The 8,341-nt window shown below is 47.8% G+C and overlaps 1 protein-coding gene across 1 annotated transcript in view; it reads right to left on the bottom strand.

Moving 5' to 3' along the window:
- Positions 1-7,918, bottom strand: part of spoplb (speckle type BTB/POZ protein like b) — a 53,152-nt gene extending 45,234 nt beyond the window's left edge. Inside the window, exons 1-2 of the mRNA XM_060941739.1 lie at positions 7,745-7,918; positions 3,825-3,946 (exon numbers count right to left, since the gene is read on the bottom strand). The gene's annotated coding sequence lies outside the window, so the exon portion shown is untranslated. The remainder of the gene's footprint in view (positions 1-3,824; positions 3,947-7,744) is intronic.
- Between the last annotated feature and the right edge of the window lie 423 nt (positions 7,919-8,341).

Here is an 8,341-nt window from a genome sequence, read left to right on the forward strand (position 1 = left end):
GCCCCAGAGCCAGTTCTTTGTCAGTGGAAACAGAAAACCCGGTTCCAAACTAAGCACTGGCCCCGAACCAGCCCTGGAACTGCTTTGGTGGAAAAGGGGCATCAGTGAAGTCAAATCTTGAAAATCAAAAAAATTAACAGCAGAACTCATGACTATGTTTAATACTGACATTAAAAGCATTTCCACACACACACGATGTGATAAGAACTCACAGGATTGGGACTAAACAGCTGTTCCACTTCTTCCGATTAGCCTCACTAACAAAAGGCTTCAATTTGCTATGGAGTATAAAGATTGGACTCTGGAACAGTGGAAAAAGGTCATGTGGTCTGAGGAGTCGAGCTCGACCCTGTTCCTGAGCTAAGGGTGTGTCAGGGTAAGAAAGGAAGCTCATGAAGCGATGCACCCATCATACATAGTGCCAATGTACAAGCCTCTGGAGGCAGCGTTATGATCTGGGGCCGCTTCCATTGGTCAGGTCGGGGCCCAGCAACGTTACGAGGCAATAAAATGAAGTCGACTGACGACCCAACTGTACTGAATGACCAGGAGATCACCAGGCTTGAACTCGGACTCGAGTCCAACTCATGCCCAAATTTTAAGGATTCGTGACTTGACTTGAGCACTGATGACTCAGACTCGTGCATTAACTCGTAAATTGGAGACAAGGACTTGGATTTTTTCTTTGTGTTTTGTAACATGCCATAATTTGGCATAAGATATTTATATCTACATTAATTTTTGGACTAATTTTGTGCAAGTGTGTCACACCTGCATGCCTTTGCACGTGCATCAGATAGACTCTCACCTGCATAGGATTAAGGCGCAATCAGCGCACCTATATAAAAACTGTAAAAACACACTTACTTTGCGAAGTATTGAGTTGCTGACACATTATCAAGCCTTATTTCCTTGTTTGATTTCCTGTTTCTCGTCATTGATTCTGCCGAGTCTACGATAGCCTGTTTGTGCCTCGCTCAACCTATCGCACATTTCACTGTTTTATGATTTTGCCTGCCGTCCTGGATTGGTTAACTGTCTTCACTTGTATTAATAAACACACCTTCTGCACTCACATCCGTCTCCCAACCATCTCTGACAGAATACTTGACACTCCCTGATAAAGAGAAGCACATTCACCTGTTCATACGTCATGCTCAGGAACAAACTCATGTTAATGACGCTAAAACAGCAGCCGTCAAATGGTGCGGGCGGAGTCTTTGTTCTCGGACTCGACTTGAATTATTCTTAAATGGCTTAGACTTGAACACTGGGGGCTCAACGTTTAGTGACTTGACTACAACACTGGTTATCGCATCTATGGATTTATTTCTTCCCTGATGGCATGAGTATAAAATTAGATCTCAGATTGTGAAAGAGTGGTTCAAAACGCATGAGGAATCATTTTTACACATGACTTGACCTCCACAGGGTCCTGACCATTGAAAGTCTTTGAGATGTGCTGCAGAAGACTTTATGCAGGTGGTTCGACTCTCCTATCGTCAATACAAGAACTCGGTGAAAAATTAAACACAACTCTGGACTGAAATAAATGTTGTGATGTTGAATAAGGCTGTTGAAACACTGCCATGGTGAATACACATCATAAAGCTAAAAGTAGTCCAATGGAGGGGGAAAAAAGTGTGCAACTTTTTTTTTTGGACTGGGCAGTGAATATAATTCATTCATCATATACAGTGCTGAGCGTAAATGAGTGCACCCCCTTTGAAAAGTAACATTTTAAGCAATATCTCAATGAACACAAACAATTTCCAAAATGTTGACAAGACAAAGTTTAATATAACATCTGTTTAACTTATAACAGGAAAGTAAAGTTAATAATATAACTTTGATTACACATTTTTCAGTTTTATTCAAATTAGGGTGGTGCAAAAATGAGTACACCCCACAACAAAAACTACTACATCTAGTACTTTTATGGCCTCCATGATTTTTAATGACATGGAATGAACAAGTTGGCGACATTTTGCAACATCAATCCTTTTCCATTCTTCAACAACGACCTCTTTTAGTGACTGGATGCTGGATGGAGAGCGATGCTCAACTTGTCTCTTCAGAATTCCCCAAAGAAAATAATTTCTTTCCACCACAAAGGTGAAGGCTACAAGATGATCAGCAAAGCTTTACTTATCAGTCAGAACACTGTAGCAAAAGTGGTACAAAAATTTAAGAAAGATGGAACTGCAACCATCTCACAGAGACGTCCAGGTCGTCCACGGAAGTTCGACAGGAGCGTCTTCTGATGAGAAGGGTTGAAGAAAATCGGCATGCAAGTTCACTGCAGTTATCTAAAGAAGTAGAAAGCCAAACTGGGGTGACTATTTCCCGTGACACAATACGGCGTACACTGCAGAGGAATGGCATGCATGGATGCCGTCCACGAAAGAAGCCTCTCCTAAAGCCCAGGCACAAAAAAGCCCACCTAGAGTTTGCCAGGGCCCATGCTGACAAAGATGAAGACTACTGGGACTCTATACTCTGGAGTGATGAGACCAAGATAAATGTTTTTGGAACTGATGGCTTCAAAACTGTACGGCGTCGCAAAGGTGAGGAATACAAAGAAAAATGCCCGGTGCCTACAGTGAAACATGGTGGTGGCAGTGTCCTTATGTGGTGCTGCATGAGTGCTGCTGGTGTCGGGGAGCTGCATTTCATTGATGGCATCATGAATTCACAGACGTATTGCTCTATACTGAAAGAGAAGCTGCTACCATCACTCCATGCCCTTGGTCGTTGTGCACTTTTCCAACATGACTAAACACACATCTAAGGCCACTGTTGGATTTCTGAAGAAGAACAGGGTGAAAGTGATTCAGTGGCCAAGTACGTCTCCTGATCTGAACCCAATCGAACACCTTGAGAGACAAGTTGAGCATCGCTCTCCATCCAGCATCCAGTTACTAAAAGAGGTCGTTGTTGAAGAATGGAAAAAGATTGATGTTGCAAAATGTCACCAACTTGTTCATTCCATGCCTAGAAGACTTGGTGCTGTCATTAAAAATCATGGAGGCCATACAAAGTACTAGATGTAGTAGTTTTTGTTGTGGGGTGTACTCATTTTTGCACCACTCTAATTTGAGTAAAACTGAAAAATGTGTAATCAAAGTTATATTATTAACTTTACTTTCCTGTTATAAGTTAAACAGATGTTATATTAAACTTTGTCTTGTCAACATTTTGGAAACTGTGTTCATTTTGAGTGTTTAAAATGTTACTTTTCAAAGGGGGTGCACTCATTTACGCTCAGCACTGTATTCTACAACTTGTACACATCAGTGATTAGAACCACTCCTTAAATATTCATGAAGCCTTCAAGCATATCTTTCTTTACAGGTTGAGGAAACTGACATCAGTTGGATTTCCTGTAACTGCATAGCCAGAAACATGCCACCTGTGTGACATATGATGACTGTACATTACACCAGTCTAACAGGAAACAGCATCTGGGTTGGTTTGGATCATTAGTTTGCACAACTTAAGAAAACAAAACAGTTGATTTGCTGCATGTTACCAACATCCAAACCTAGACATGAGGGTCAAGAGCCAGAAAGGATGGTTAGATCCTTTACATATGATCATTTACAATGTAAAACGCAACCAAATTACTTTCATACTATTCCAGCTCTTAAAGGTGCAAAACGTTTTCTCCAGGCAAAAATCAAAACCCTTGTGTCTACATTTAAATAAGTTTAATTAACTGTTAGTTTAAGCTCTGGCAAAAGTGACGTCCGGATCATTTGCAATCGCTTTCATAATGACCAAACTGAAAAGGTGAAACAAGTCTGAAACACTGAAGCTCTTACTGCATTTGGTGTGCTGAACTTAATTAGACGAGGCACCACGATGAGGACTTGTAGACCAGAACGCTTGGCAGATGAGAGGAATTCTGGGAAAGGTCACTGCCAACGATATTCGAACGTGAACCCTGTAATATAAACATAAAACTACTAAAACTAGATCTTCTGAAGTGTCTTAGACTTACATTAAGCATTAAAAATCCCAAACATTCAGCATTTTTAAATGTCAAAACGTAGACAGACATAAGTAATGAGCACACAATAAACTTAACCACACAACACACATCTGACTGAAACGTATACGTTATGAATCACGATAAAGTGTTTTTTATCCCAAAGCACTCAAATCTTTACTCTTCACAAGCAAAGGTGTGAGAAAGCAACCCATGAACACTCAACCCTGGTGATTCGTTTGCCTAATTACATTATGCAGATCTGGAAGGTGCCTGAAACAAAGGTGTAACATTCTGGAAACCTTCAAACAATTACTTTTCAGTGTTACTTTAAAAAAAAAAAACAACGTACTTATAAAACAAGCGATGCCGATACGATGGCTGTAATGCACCGCCGAATCAAGTGTTTTGCACCCACATTGTTATGCAAGCAAGCTGCAAACATCCACACATACCTCAGCGTGTAGATAACAGTTACAAAAGCAAGTAGTTTCAGACATTTGTGTTGCTGTTCAAACATGAAAATGACTTCTAGATAACAGCAGAACAGTCAGACACATACATGTGAGAGACTAAAAAAGAAAGAGAAAAAAAAGAAGTGTCGAATAACCAGTGTTACCAACATACAGACTTGAACTTGGTGACTTTTTAGACCCCTTTAGCGACTAATACAAAAAAACCCATGAGTTACGAACTGAATGACTGTCTCAAACTCAATACAGCTCTCCAGCTCACATCAGAGGAGCTGTTATAAGAGTTGTTATAAGTTCGGTCAACTCACCATCAGTTTGTAAAGCCGTATTATGTTGGACTTACGGCTCCCTCGCCCACGCCGTGCCACACCGCGCCCCCTACCGGCCCCTACCCAGCCACTATCCCTCGACCCCTATCCACCCAGGCTCCTGCTACGCGCCCGATACCCAGCCGCGCCCCCTACCCACCCAGGCTCCCGCTAACCAGCCGCGCCCCTCGCCCCTACCCGGCCATGCCCCCCCACCCTCGCGCTCCCTCGCCCGCTCTCCCCTGCCCTTGCGCTCCCCCGGCCGCTCCCCCCTGCCCTCGCGCTCCCCCGGCCGCTCCCCCCTGCCCTCGTGCTCCCCCGCCCGCTCCCCCGCCCGCTCTCCCTCGCCCACGTGCTCCCCCGGCCGCTCTCCCTCGCCCACGCGCTCCCCCGGCCGCTCTCCCTCGCCCACGCGCTCCCCCGGCCGCTCTCCCTCGCCCACGCGCTCCCCCGGCCGCTCTCCCTCGCCCGCTCTCCCACTCACCCAGCTGCGCTCCCATGGCCGCACTCACCCAGCTGCGCTCCCATGGCCGCACTCACCCAGCTGCGCTCCCATGGCCGCACTCCCGCTCCCCCCAGCCACTCTCTCCTTTGCTCTCCCCCCAACCACTCACTCCCTTGCCCGCCCTCCTCCGGCCACTCTCTCACTTGCCCGCGCGCTCCCCCACCCCCCGCCGGCCACTCTCTCCCTCACCCGCACGCTCCCCCAGCCGCGCTCCCATGGCCGCACTCCTGCTCCCCCCGGCCGCTTTCTCCTTCGCTCTCCCCCTGGCCGCTCGCTCCCCCACCCGCTCTCTCCACGGCCACCCTCGCGCTCCCTCGGCCACTCTCCCCTGCCCTCATGCTCCCTCACCCGCTCTCCCACTCACCCAGCCACGCTCCCATGGCCGCACTCCCGCTCCCCCTGGCCACGCTCCCCCCGGCCGCTTTCTCCTTCGCTGTCCCCCCGGCCGCTCGCTCCCTCGCCCGCTCTCCCCCTGGGTGCTCGCCCTCGCGCTCCCTCGCCTGCTCTCCCACTCACCCAGCCGCGCTTCCATGGCCACACTCCCGCTCCCTCCGGCCGCACTCCCCCGGCCGCTCGCTCCCTCTCCCCCCCGGCCGCTCGCTCCCCCGCCCTCACGCTCCCTCGCCCGCCCGCTCTCCCACTCACCCAGCCGCGCTTCCATGGCCCCACTCCCGCTCCCCCCGGCCGCTCCCTCTCCCCCCGGCCGCTCTCCCACTCACCCAGCCACGCTTCCATGGCTGCTCCCCCCAGCTGCTCCCTCCCCCGCCCACTCTCCCACTCACCCAGCCGCGCTTCCATGGCCGCTCCCTCCCTCCCTCTCCCCCCGGCCGCTCCCTCCCTCCCTCGCCCGCTCTCCCCCCGGCCGCTCCCTCCCTCCCTCGCCTGCTCTCCCCCCGGCCGCTCCCTCCCTCGCCCGCTCTCCCTCGCCCACTCTCCCCCTGGCCGCTCCCTCCCTCGCCCGCTCTTCCCCCTGCCCTCCTCTGGCCACTCTCTCCCTCGCTTGCGTGCTCCCCCCGGCCGCTCTCCCACTCCCCCGCCCGGCTACCCGGCAGCGCTCCCTCGCCCGCTCTCCCCCTGGCCGCTCCCTCCCTCGCCCGCTCTTCCCCCTGCCCTCCTCTGGCCACTCTCTCCCTCGCTCGTGTGCTCCCCCTGGCCGCTCTCCCACTCCCCCGCCCGGCTACCCGGCAGCGCTCCCTCGCCCGCGCTCCCTTGCCCCCTACCAATTACTATCATCTGTCCCTGCCACTCCTTGGTTTTGAACCCTCTTTTTCTGAGATATTAATAAAAAGAAATGACCTTTTCCTTCACACCTACTCACCCTAACTGCTTACCTTCATCTGTATTTTTGATAGAAAGCATTGTATTTTGTAAATCTGTACAAGTTTAATTCAAGCATGGTGCCATGACCAAAGATAAATTACTTTTATAAGAAATAAATGCTAATCTATTATTTTTTTTCTCCTATTCTGTTCTTCTGTAAGGAACCTTCCAACTTCCTGTACCATCATTTGATGGCTTCTGATAATTTGAATATGCAAATTACAGTAGTCTAGGACAACCTGTCGTAACATATGCATTTGATACTTTCCTCAAAAAAAAACCCCCACAGTTGGCAACCCTGCAAACAACTCAAGAGCTTTATAATAATAAACATTTAAAATAAAAAGCGAGAGTTAATACCAAATACTACACAGCTAAAACAAGCTTATTTACGACTTTCACACAAAACAGAAGCTAACTTGTCAATAAATAAAACAAAACACAGAACAGGGGGAGACTGAAACACGGATGTTCATGAAGGTCTGTTTTGTTTTAGGTTTGTCGGATTCTGTTCTGCTCGGGCCATAAGAGACATTATTAAACAAATGACAATAACGGGAAAAAAATCACTGCAAGCCAAAAATGTTGGATAACAACATGGTAATTAACGACAGCTTCATAATTACTAAACAAACCCCCCTTTCCCTGGAGAGTCTGACTCACCGAGACGAGTTTATCAGCTGCAAGTTTTAACTTTTATTCAGTTCTAATGGCAGCCAAATTACCTTACAAGCTAAGGTGCTAAATTCAATTAGCTCCATCCGAGTGAGTTTACGAAGCTAAAACAACAACAACAACCGTATGACAGAATAGCATGTAGTTATTATATTAATGAGTTTAATCCGTTTGCATGTTTAATCAGTAAAGGAGAGAGAAAGCACTTAGCCGTCCGAGCTAGCTACAAACCTCGGCCTACATTTCATGCACGGCCCAAAACAAGTGATCTATCGAAGACAAAAAGCGAACTAATCATTTCGTTTTGCGTTAAAAACAACGAAAATGTCCTCAAACAAATCAAAGCTATTCCCTTTTTAATAAACCAGAAGGCGATAGTTTTTCCTGTTTTAAGAAAACGAGAACGCTTCAATTTCTTTCTGTCTTTGTGTCAGCGAACAGAACGGCGTTAAAATAAAAATGTTTTACAAACCTCTCGGTCAAAATCCTCACAATTGGTCACGCTAAATCTTTGACAAATATAAATATACGTATATTTCTGCGCAAACAGGGGACTTTTGGGTCCTTTTCTGGGAACAGGAGTGCTTTTCTGCCTTTCAAAACAGCTCAGCCAGAGCACATAGCGGCGTCTGCAGTTCTACCGGAGCACAATGCGCATGCGCGTCAAGAGCAGGGTTGTTGTTTTTTTTTTTTTCCTGCTCTCTCTCTCTCTCTCAACCCACACTGTTCAAACTTTATTCAGCAGAAATCTCACACATCTGGGAATTTTCCTTCAATCCATTATCTGTAGCTGCTTATCCTGTCCTACAGGGTCGCAGGAGCCTATCCCAGCTGACTATGGGTGAGAGGCGGGCGGGGTACACTCTGGACAAGTCACCAGGTCATCACAGGGCTGACACATATACCCCTTTTCCACCAAATCAGTTCCAGGGCTGGTTCTGGTTCACAACTCGTTCAACTTCCAGGGCTGGTTCGGAGCCAGTGCTTATGGCCCTTTTCCACTACCCTTTTTCAGCTCGACACGGCTCGCGTTTCGACTACCTCAGAGCAGCACGACTCAGCTCGCTTC

This window comes from Neoarius graeffei, chromosome 15 (genome assembly GCF_027579695.1).
Source record: "Neoarius graeffei isolate fNeoGra1 chromosome 15, fNeoGra1.pri, whole genome shotgun sequence".
NCBI lineage: Eukaryota > Metazoa > Chordata > Actinopteri > Siluriformes > Ariidae > Neoarius > Neoarius graeffei.